Raw genomic sequence first — 12,439 nt, 5'->3', positions numbered from 1 at the left:
TTCCATTCCGAGACGGGGGAACAATTGACCTGTTTTGTTTTTTGGTTTTTTTTTTTCAGAGCATAACAGAAGAACCACCTTTTATGGTCATCAAAAAAAAAAAAAAAAAACCAAAAAGATTCATGACATTATTTGACCTATGTTCGTTGTGCCAACAAAGTTTACTTGCATAAATCTGTAGTTTTTGCATTCTGTGAATGCTTCACCTAGTCCAAATAACATAAAACAAGCATAAAAAATTAAATATTCAGCCCCCCCCTTTCCAATTTATTAAGTGAACATAAAATCAAAGTACACTGTATATAATGTGTGCATTGAGGAAATGCAGGAAATTAGGAGAACACATCAGCAAAGTTGGAAGAAAATCGGGCAATCTCTTTCAAAGTTAGTTTCATTAAAGTTTCGGTGGTCTTCGGCATGACTCCTCATGCTTATCATTATCAACTGGCTTAGGTTCATGAACTCATCGAATGAATATTTGGAATTCAAAAAAAAAAATCTGCAAATGAAACACATACACACAAAAAAAAAACTTAATGGCTTTTCGAAGAGCGACAAAATGACTTTATATCTAGACTTAGGTGTTAAACATGTACACATCATTGCATCATTATTAAAAAATTAACAAACTTAACATATATTATACGCCTATGTCCGGGAGGTCCTATATAATAGGCCTACATCTGTCCAAATCGTGTTTCCAACTTCTATTGCACCATATGAAATGATAAGAATTTTACATATGTAACCCTGCATCAAAAGAACAATAAAAAGTCTCCAGATATTAATTTTTAGTTGAGGGCAGACTCATAAAAGAGCAGACTCTAAACCTTAAAATTATTCATAACACAATGCAAATAGACTCCCCTAACCTATCTAAATACTAGAAAGAAAGCATACACTCTGGCACTCTAGAAAAGTGTGAACTGAGAAAAGAGGCTCTGAAGTACAGGGTCTATTCCAGAGCCTAATGTCTACCAAGCCGTGCCAGCTGTGCAATGAAAGGGACAAAACAAAGGAAGTAAATTACTGGAGCAACAACAATGAAGGGATTATCAGATTAAGCTGAAATTGAGCATGTTCTATTAGCACATTCTGTCCATGATTAATTCCAACTTTCAAAGAGGTAGATTTATTCTTTCAAAAGTTATTAGACTCAAAATTGAAAAGTGTGTAAATGATTTCAAGAAATGAAAAAGGGACTCTAAGACATACCTGATCATTCTATTCTCCCCCAAAAATGGGTGGTAGAAAAAAACTGCAGAAAACACACTTTCCCTTTCATGTTATGATCCCAAATTGAAGAATAATGTAAAAGAAGGATAGCTCTTTCAGAAAATAGGAAAACTCAAGATTGACTTGGTTGACCAATTTCACCTTTTTTGAGTGCTCACGTAATACTAAATGAAATCAAGGGGTGCTACTTTTTGTTCGTTTTGTGATGCACGGTCACATATGATACTGCAAAGCACTTTTACAATACAAAAATAAGTTCGGCTATATCTTTATAATTCCTTAGTGGCAAAAAGTCGCATGAATAATTTCTGACAAAGCTTGACACTGTTTAAAAAAAGTGTAAACAACACCGTGTAAGAACTTGAATAGAAATCTTCCTTTTTTCTGCCGTTATATTGAAGAAAAGGCACTCACCCATTTTGATAAAACACATGCACACAAACATGCATTCGAGCACACATTCGTCTCTACGCTCATCTTTAAAGTGTTTAACTCACCCCTTGCAAACGTCACAAGGAGAAGGATCCCTAAGCCTTTCATCACATCCATAGTGGCTTCCAACCTAAAATTAATAGGAAAGAAGCATTTCAAGAGATTCGGAGTGTGTCTAGTCCTATATGGTTAAATAGTGCGAGAAAACACACGTAAAAATATATCATTATTTATGTATATTAATACAGAACGAATGACACGATAGAGAAATGCATTAATTGCCAATTGGTGTCTATCATATTCAAACTTATTGGGTGGACTTCCCCTTCGTCAGGCATAATGGTCTTAATATCGTAAAGCAAAGCAATACAGATAATTTGAATGAATACCAATATTGGCAATTGATGAATTCCCCTATCGTGTCATTCCTTCTGTTACTGTTACTGCCAATACGCGGAACGAAATTAGAATAGCACAATTTCGAGCAAGACTATACCGTGTTGCATGTATCAAACGTCGATTGGTTGCCTTTTCTCTCCCGGCTCTTCTCCTTACCTCTGTGCTTGTCCACTGAAGACTAGATCAAAATCTGCAAAAACAGTAATATTATAACCATTGCCAATATCCCGCTTAAGACACAGGAGATGCCAAAGAGGCGTGACAATAGTTTGAATTCTAATTCACATTTTGCTACCTTCACTATCTAGGTATCCCGGATCTTCTGTAGATAAACACTTGAGCTGCAATTGAGTGGGTTTCCCATTCCTCACTTTACCTTGGGCTTATATTTTTTCTGCCAGTATTAATTTCGTTGACACAACCCTCACATGTATAGGGATCAAGCAAAACTATACCAAAATTTTTGTAGAGAGTCACTAAAACTAGCACGAAGTACAATCTACTTGAACATGAGAAAAATAAAAAGATTTGGTATTTGATTGACAAGAATAATGAGACCACTATCGGCATCAGGAGTAGAGTAGCTATATACATGTATATTAGTCCAGGCTAGGCTCCATAGAAAGTGCACCTAACCTTGTTATTTGATATATACAATGTTTTTTGATGGTTTCTTGTCAATTCAAGGGTGCTGATTCCAAATCCGATTGACAATAGTTTGAATTCTAATTTACATTTTCCTACCTTCACTATCTAGGTATCCCGGATCTTCTGTAGATAAACACTTGAGCTGCAATTGAGTGGGTTTCCCATTCCTCACCTTACCTTGGGCTTATATTTTTTCTGCCAGTATTAATTTCGTTGACACAACCCTCACATGTATAGGGATCAAGCAAAACTATACCAAAATTTTGTAGAGAGTCACTAAAACTAGCACGAAGTACAATCTACTTGAACATGAGAAAAATAAAAAGATTTGGTATTTGATTGACAAGAATAATGAGACCACTATCGGCATCAGGAGTAGAGTAGCTATATACATGTATATTAGTCCAGGCTAGGCTCCATAGAAAGTGCACCTAACCTTGTTTTTTGATGGTTTCTTGTCAATTCAAGGGTACTGATTCCAAATCCGATTGACAATAGTTTGAATTCTAATTTACATTTTCCTACCTTCACTATCTAGGTATCCCGGATCTTCTGTAGATAAACACTTGAGCTGCAATTGAGCGAGTTTCCCATTCCTCACTTTACCTTGGGCTTATATTTTTTCTGCCAGTATTAATTTCGTTGACACAACCCTCACATGTATAGGGATCAAGCAAAACTATACCAAAATTTTTGTAGAGAGTCACTAAAACTAGCACGAAGTACAATCTACTTGAACATGAGAAAAATAAAAAGATTTGGTATTTGATTGACAAGAATAATGAGACCACTATCGGCATCAGGAGTAGAGTAGCTATATATATGTATATTAGTCCAGGCTAGGCTCCATAGAAAGTGCACCTAACCTTGTTATTTGATATATACCATGTTTTTTGATGGTTTCTTGTCAATTCAAGGGTGCTGATTCCAAATCCGATTGACAATAGTTTGAATTCTAATTTACATTTTCCTACCTTCACTATCTAGGTATCCCGGATCTTCTGTAGATAAACACTTGAGCTGCAACTGAGTGGGTTTCCCATTCCTCACTTTACCTTGGGCTCATTTTTTTCTGCCAGTATTAATTTCGTTGACACAACCCTCACATGTATAGGGATCAAGCAAAACTATACCAAAATTTTGTAGAGTGTCACTAAAACTAGCACGAAGTACAATCTACTTGAACATGAAAAAAATAAAAAGATTTGGTATTTGATTGACAAGAATAATGAGACCACTATCGGCATCAGGAGTAGAGTAGCTATATACATGTATATTAGTCCAGGCTAGGCTCCATAGAAAGTGCACCTAACCTTGTTATTTGATATAATACAATGTTTTTTGATGGTTTCTTGTCAATTCAAGGGTGCTGATTCCAAATCCGATTGATGCCACTCGCGTAACCTTGAGCATTTTCGGCAAAATGCAAAAATCCAAAATGGCCGCCAGATATGCTAATTTGGCCATGATAATCCCAGTTATGTCAATTTTATGACCAATTATTCCATCAAAATGTTTTAAATTTTGGTTCCTTGAGTGATTCTACTTGCACATGCAAGAAATATTTCATTTCAAGAGGTACATTTAGTATCTTAAGCTTATTTTCAATTCAAAATGGCCGCCACTCCTATACTCATGTACTATATGAATGGCAAAAAAATACGCATAGAAATAGAAGACGAGTTTTCAGTCACATACCTACGCTTTTATCAAGTTTTGCATGTGCAATGCAAATCTGATGAGTGCCAGTAGCATAACAAGCAAACAAACAAGCAAACAAACACAAATTTATTGTTTTTTAGGCTTATTATAATTCTTCTTAACCCGTTTAGGACGTGTCCCGAGTATACTCGGGCTGACGTTTTCCAGGCTGTGGACTGGTCCCGAGTATACTCGGGCTGAGAGAGTGAAATGAACACGCATTTTTAAACTTAGAATTTCACCAACAATACGATGCCTATGTTGAAAATGATTTATATTTTGTGGGACTACATACATCAAAGTTGCCATCTGTGAACATTTTGTGATGATTGGTCATATCTTAGGTCTACAAACAAGCAAAATATTGACAAACATGAGTGCAATTTTCACGACATTCAGACCTTCGCAACGGTCGGGAAACTGACCAATGACGAGCGACCACCCGCACGCTCTGGCGATCTCATTTGCATCGGTATGCAAATTGTCACACTCAAGTGAAAAGCGTGCGTGCGGCGGTCAAGACCGTTGCGTGCACGCACCTACCTTATTAGCACACATTTACATGATAAAGTATTGTAGCATACTACTTCGTGTTATATCAGGAATGCAATGTCCTACTGACGGATCTTCTATGAAAGCCATCTCGGCATGACAACCTGCTTACCGTTATTGGCATGAAATGTTGGCCTTCTTCTTCCGCTGCCGAGTCCTGGGATTTGCCAAAACTCGGCGAATTGAATAAATTCAAAAGTAAATCTTTTGCGTGTCCCTGCATGCATGTGATGTGTGTGAATGTTTTTGTGTCTGTTTGTTATCATGACAGCGATGTTACTTGTAGTTGTTTGAAGAGTTTTACCGTCATGAATAATATTCTGATTATGTTATAAAATTGTTTAAAAAAAAAGAAACCACTTGGCCAAGAACAAACCGAGTAGGGGATGTACTGCATACAAACAACGCAGTCGATTGTGCTACTTCATCGAAGTCGTAAATTCATATAAATTGAATAGACCAGGTGGCCAGAGTATCAGGTTACATTGTACCTCCTTGAATAGACAGGATGTTGAGGGTTACGCCATTTCCTGACCCACTTCATCTGACACACTCTTTCTGACACACTTTTTTTGCCATTCATTTTGTACACGGGGCAGTTTTCATGAGACGGCCTCTGTTATTGGCTACTGTGCTAATGAATATTCAACAGCCTTACGATTTTTTTTTTCATAATGAGTCACTCGGTCTGATGCTATTGACTTACGCGTGGTATCGTGATAGATCTCCTGAAGGGGGTCCATGACGATATCTGATTACCTGTATGTGTCGAATTGCGTTTTGTAGGTCCATGGTGCCAGTGAGTGTGGCATAACTTCTGCAGGTTTCCTGTCCATTTCTCTCTCTTTTTCTCTCTTTTGCTTTCGTATCATCTCATCTCTGTTATTCTTAGAGTACAATCGTACTACCACAAGTGTTTTTCCCCCGTTTTTTGAAGTGATTATCTCGTTTGCAACAATTTAGAGGTGAGTTTTTGTTCGAGTGTTTGTTGAGTTTTTTTTTATTGAACACGATGTAGATTATCTACGTGTGTGAGAGAACATTCATACTTTGTATGTAACTACACGCAGCCGCTGTAGGACACGCAGCCGCTGTCGCGAACTGTCCCTACAGCGGCTGCGTGTAGCTAACTTTGTATGGTACCCACTCGTTTGTTTCCGTGTGCATTTTTACCGTACAGTGTCTTCATCGTTCGTCTTCCAAGCAGCGGGTTTTCACCCTGGTTTCCCTCAACGTAGTTTTTTACCTCAATTTTTTTGCGGTGCAAGATATTCAGTGTATTTTTTCTACGGTAAAATGCCATCGTTGAGATCTCCGTGTATTCATTACTAGTTTTCCACCTCCGTTTCATTTTGTGTACAACCAACATTGATCTAAAGTCTAACGTAGTTAGCTACAAAGTCTGCAATGTCTGTACGTTTGCTGATGATGTGTTTTTGTGAGCTGGGAGTGACTATGGTGGGAATGATATTCAGGGTTTTGCTGTGGTTGAGATGATAGTGATGATGATCACAATGATTCTGGTGATGATATACGAACCCTTTTGATGATGCAATTTATTTCGTGTGACCATGACGTTGATGATGGCGAGAACGACACGAGTAGCCTAGCCCTAGGCCAAGGACGAGAGTGACACTGTCCACGGGGGCTGTTGCTCGCTCATGCACAGGAGTGGTCTAGAGACCTGCATTTCATCATTTTTTTTAAACCTTTTGGTTGTTCACTTGGGTTAGTGCTCCAAAAATTCGTTTCTCTAAAGAAACTCAACGAAAAGGTTGCATCAGGGCTATTCTTTAGTAAATATTAGATCTAAATGGTGATGCTAATTTAGTTTTCATTTAGATTTAGAACTCGATGATATCCCATTTTCTTTGCTCATTTTTCAAATAATAAATTATTTAGAACTGTACTTAAATTCTGATGTACTGCATTCACCATTGTAAATACATGTATCAATAAAAAAGAGCCCGCTGAGCAGGTGTTTCATTCTATCCTTTTCATTTCCTCCCTATTGTTTTGGTTTCCTTCCTGTCACTTCCTTCTTTGACCCTGGATGGAAGAAAAAAAAATGCCATCTTGCCATGTAAAGACAGAATACATACCATCATGAAATATTATAACATTAGAATAGTTTTAAAAGATTATGTAAGTCATCAAAATTCTTGTGTGTGAAAATAGATAATAAATAAAAGGTGATTTCTTACAAAGCAGTTCTTTCAAATGTCCAACAGCCTCAGAACAGCTTCGATAATGAAGCTAGTGAAATCTGAAAACTATCGTGGCAAAAAGTGATATTGATAGGGATTTTTGTTTAAATTTGTCTAGTTTTATTGGATTAGGTCATGAAACTATATGCCACCGATAAAATCACAATCGATCTCAATTTGAACAGAGGCAGTAGGGTAGGAATGACTCAGCAAACAGCTGATTATTTATGCGTCGTATCCATGGGCAACTGCGGGGTGACTGCAAGAAGACGCACGAAGTTTAGACTTGAGTCAAGAACTACTATTTATTATTAATTTTTTATTCAAAATATTTTTTCTTTGGATTGCAAAAAAAAAGTCAAAATATTTCATATTACGCTTCTAAAATGTATCATGAATATATGAAGTATTTTTATTGTGATTTCATGAAGAATTAGAAGTATTATGAATATATAAATACTAGACGGGCTGAACAATGAAGGCTAATTTTGCTCCAAGAATTTGCAGCCCACCGTACCTGCTGGTGGTGCATTCCTAGCGTTCTTGCCGCACTCTCCCAGCCACGTACACGCATGCATGCAACAGTCACATAGAGTACACGTTTAGCTACTTCACCGATCTCACTCCTGGGCCCCGTTGCTAGAAACTTTGCGTTTAAACGCAACTTGCAACTGATTGTCACTGACCATTCTGATTGGCTCAGGGTCTGCCCTATTAAGAAGACATGCATGCAACAATGATTTTGATTGGCCAGTGACAATCAGTTGCAAGTTGCGTTTAAACGCAAAGTTTCTAGCAACGGGGCCCTGATCTCTTGCAAAGAAAACCTTCACAAGTGCAGAAAATTCTCTCGAAACTAAGCCAGACATGAATTTGGAACATACTAGTACATTACAGTGTCAAGACCTTTTCAGTGGACTTCGATTTCGCTATTTGTCTGTTTAGCTCTTGAATGTACGACTTCTTACGTCCGATTTGTTTTTTACCTCACCACGTTGCACGTGTGCTGTTTTTTCAACCCCATGCTTCCTCCATATGCAGGCCCGTAGCCAGGGGGGGTGCGTCGGGTGCGTACGCACCCCCCCAAATTCTGAAAGGTCCACTTTTTCATAATAACGGTTTTTAGCAATTCTCAAGATAACAATCCAAATAAATATAAAGACACATTATATGCTACGTAAATGTGGAAGAGTACGTTTAACAATGTTAAAAATAATTGTACGAAACCCTTTTGTTGTATGAACCATCGGATCGTCCCCATGCACACAAACACAAATGTTATGTATCAATTTGTGCGAGCTATTATTATATTGGCACTGCATGCCATGGCCCTTGGCGCGTGTGACCGGTGTTTTTTTTTTTTTTTTTCCACTGGCCGCCCGAGTACGTGCGATTCGTGGAGGACATTGAGGTTGACACTTGCATTTTTTCACAGGAACAGAGGTAAATGGATGAAAATCTAATAGCCTCAAGTTTGCATATATGATAAAAATTAAAGAAATTTCCTCGAAATTACTATAATCGAAAACCTGAGATATTTTATATCTACGTCTCACAAAGATATAGTACATGTATATATATAAGTACATGTTGGCATGATAATGCCTGGGGATAGACTATTATGTCAACTATTTTCCATTATGAATGCACGCTCCAATCAAATTGTGAAAAGGTGGTCATGAATTAGCATCTCTTACGAACGATCAGGAGAGACAAAACAAAATGAAAGACCTGTCTTACTCCAGTTCTCTCCTTGGGCCATTATGCATGCCATATATAACGAATTATAATAGCTGCTTTTTCTAGCCCTTTTGCTAGTACCAACATTCGAGAAAAGATCATCTATCAAGTAACTGTACGATCTCCGTGCATAATCTAATGCTTTTAAACACACTTGCCTACTCGCCTTCAGTGGCATTTACTTACCAACAAATTATTAGTTATACATTTTCTCATGTTGTGACAGTTCGATTGGTTCTCATTTTGAAGTGAGCCAAAACCAAAGAACATTCTCACTTATAATTTCCAAAGAGTATTATGCAGGCACGCAAACTCAATTTAGTTGTATTTCATTTAAATGTAAAGGGTAAGAGGGTATGAGAGAGAATGCTGAGCTATGTAGTAAAATGGTAAGGTAAAAAGTTTGTCAGATAGTATTACAAAAGCCTGAATATTGCAAGAGCTCCGGAGTAAAAACAGTCAGGGAAAAACCTTATGTATGACAACATTGTGAGAGCGTTAGACTGCATTGTGACGCGTCGTTATTTAATTTACATTCTTTATTCATATTTTTCATAAAAAACACAGGTAATGAGCCGGATTGGGTTAAAATTCTCACTTACAGCTTTGTAGAAGTCTGAGTCAACAGTATCACACAGTACTTCAAGACGTATTAGTACAAACGATTTCTTGAGCCTGCACCGTTTCAGGCTCTGTTCTGGATACGGCGGTAGAAACTCATTCTTTTTTGTTGTTTATTTTATCATTATTTACTAATCTCTTTTCTAACTTACAGGTAGCGGATTTCTTTGCAGGCCAAATTCGGAAATGTACTGTTGATTATTACTTATACATTTTCTCATGTTGTGACAGTTCTATTGGTTCTCATTTTAAAGTGAGCCAAAACCTAAGAACATTTTCACTTATAATTTCCAAAGAGTATTATGCAGGCACGCAAACTCATTTTAGTTGTATTTCATTTAAATGAAATGGGTAAGAGGGTATGAGAGAGAATGGAAAGTGCTGAGCTATGAAGTAAAATGGTAAAGTAAAAAGTTTGTCAGATAGTATTACAAAAGAAACTCATTCTTTTTTGTTTGTTTATTTTATCATTATTTACTGATCTCTCTTCTAACTTAAAGGTAGTGGATCTCTTTGCAGCCCAAATTCGAAAATGCCTAAGGACAGCTAGTAACCAAATATGCTACTATAATTTGATAAATAAGAAATAACCATTCCAGTATGTATCTTAGTGTGCACAGTAAGACAGATCAAATCAAGTAGGAAAACATCTGAGCACTAAGCCTGAGGTCTGAATTTGCACTCAACTTCTTCCAATGGCTAACGGATGTTTAATTTTTGAATTTCACTGACCTCCAAATTTCACAAAGAAAACCTTCTTAGATGGTTAATATGACATTTGACTGATATTGGAGATGTTTGCGAATCGGATCTACTACCTTTAATATTATTAAATCTGAAATGATTATTTGAAAGTTCGGAAATGCTGGAAATATCCTACCACAAGGAGGCAAAATATAAATGGTTCACATTTACAATTCATTTTGTTTTAAAAATTTTCTTATTTATTTTCGTTTTTTGACAAACTCGCATACCAAGTTTCAGGCCTGCTAACGCGGGTATACAATAGAAAAAATAAAAGTTAAAACAACACCAGGAAAATCACTATTCTCAATTTTGCGGCGCGCTACGCGCGCAGAGTCTCGAACACAATTAAACTTTGCAACTTCCTGGCAAAATGAGTTTTTACTATTTCCTAGATGAAATACCGTAACGCGATTGCATGCAACAGACAAAAATACAAATTTCCTCGAGACTTTAAAACGTCATTAAAACAGTCAAAATTCACAATTTGAGGCGCGCTTCGCGCGCAAATTCTTATACAACTTCTGTAGTTCGGTCGTCCAAAGAATATATATATATATATATATATATAATTGTGTGTGTGTGTGTGTGTGTGTGTGTGTGTGATCATTGGTATTGGTACCGAAGGTCCGTTTTTTTAGTGACCGCACCCCCCCTTGAAAAATCCTGGCTACGGGCCTGATATGCACACATGTTGTAAACACACACAAGCCACCGGTGTAGCGGCAGTTTTTTGCTCTAAAACAGTATCCGCCGGCGGTTATCGTTTCAATCGGCAGTTATCGTTCCGACATGGGCTAAAATCTGCCGCGATAAGTTACGGCAGATACTGTACAGCGGCGGATTTTGTACATACCAAAGAGATTTTCCGTAGTGAGGAGAAAAATCTCTTTGGTACGTAGACTACGAGTACTACGTTGTATAGCGTTGCTTAACCTGCCGCGTGCACGTGATCTTCCAAGCCATACCATAGTCTTGAATATTCATTAGCACAGTAGCCAATAACAGAGGCCGTCTCATGAAAACTGCCCCGTGTACAAAGTGAATGGCAAAAAAAGTGTGTCAGAAAGAGTGTGTCAGATAAAGTGGGTCAGGAAATGGCGTAACCCGGATGTTGATACAAAAACATTCCTAAGACGCACGCGTAGACGCCATCTGAAAAGTCGGGGATTATGAGCATAATAGAGAAGTTCAAAGGCCGATTACAGACAGTCTCTTTTTTCTGCACCGGTCCATAGAATGCATTAGTGATGTGCTTCGTATGTATTACGTAACCGCTTTTACGGACCCCAATGATTTTATGGTTGTTGGGAAGCGAATGTGCAAGTTCTCATGTGGTTGTAACCAACATAATATATGTATAGAATTTAAACTTCGACAACGAAATACGCTGCAATAAAGCGAGTAAACAAGACATATGGCATTTTTTTTCTCTCATACGCTTAGCATTCGCCAAAAATTGTAGATATAATTATGATGTTCGGTATTTGATGTTTGCAGCATTTCAAAGAAGCAGTCAAAATAAAATAATATCCCATATTTCGATGATACCGACGATGGTGATGTCGACTGTTAAGTCTTTTTTGTTCTAGTTCTGTATGAATTCCTCATAATATGCTAAAATTCGGCTATAGTCGCTCTGTCAATTACTTATACATTTAGAAGTCTGAGGTGTTTTCAGTCCACTTCTTTCGTAAGTTCACGAGTCAATTTTTTTTCCATCATTGGGTTCAATCCATTTATAATCAGTCAAATATGACAACTTATACCGAAAAAAAAGGATTTTTTTTCTTTGTAGAAAGCGCTCCAAATTTACGAAGTGGTGATTCAATTTTGCAAGAGACGGAGATGTGATAACCATATCGCTTCTATGAACACTTTGTTTAGGAGCAAGGTATTTCGGGCAATAAAAACATGAAATTAATGTTCTTGTCTTATCTCATGTTTATCGATGTAATCAAATTTTTTTCATGTTGCTATTGAAGTAGTTTATGCACTTATCGTGCCTGTGTATTTTTTTATGTCTACGTATATATCTCTGCATTTAGGTATGCCTACATTCATTCATTCCATTAGACTTCGTGAAATTGCATTGAAGCATTTTCATATTCATAAACGATTGCAGCAAATGCTCGTTTCCTTTATACATTATGCTAATT

The sequence above is a fragment of the Diadema setosum genome, chromosome 10 (assembly GCF_964275005.1).
Source record: "Diadema setosum chromosome 10, eeDiaSeto1, whole genome shotgun sequence".
Classification (NCBI taxonomy): domain Eukaryota; kingdom Metazoa; phylum Echinodermata; class Echinoidea; order Diadematoida; family Diadematidae; genus Diadema; species Diadema setosum.
Note: the sequence above shows the minus strand (reverse complement) of the source record.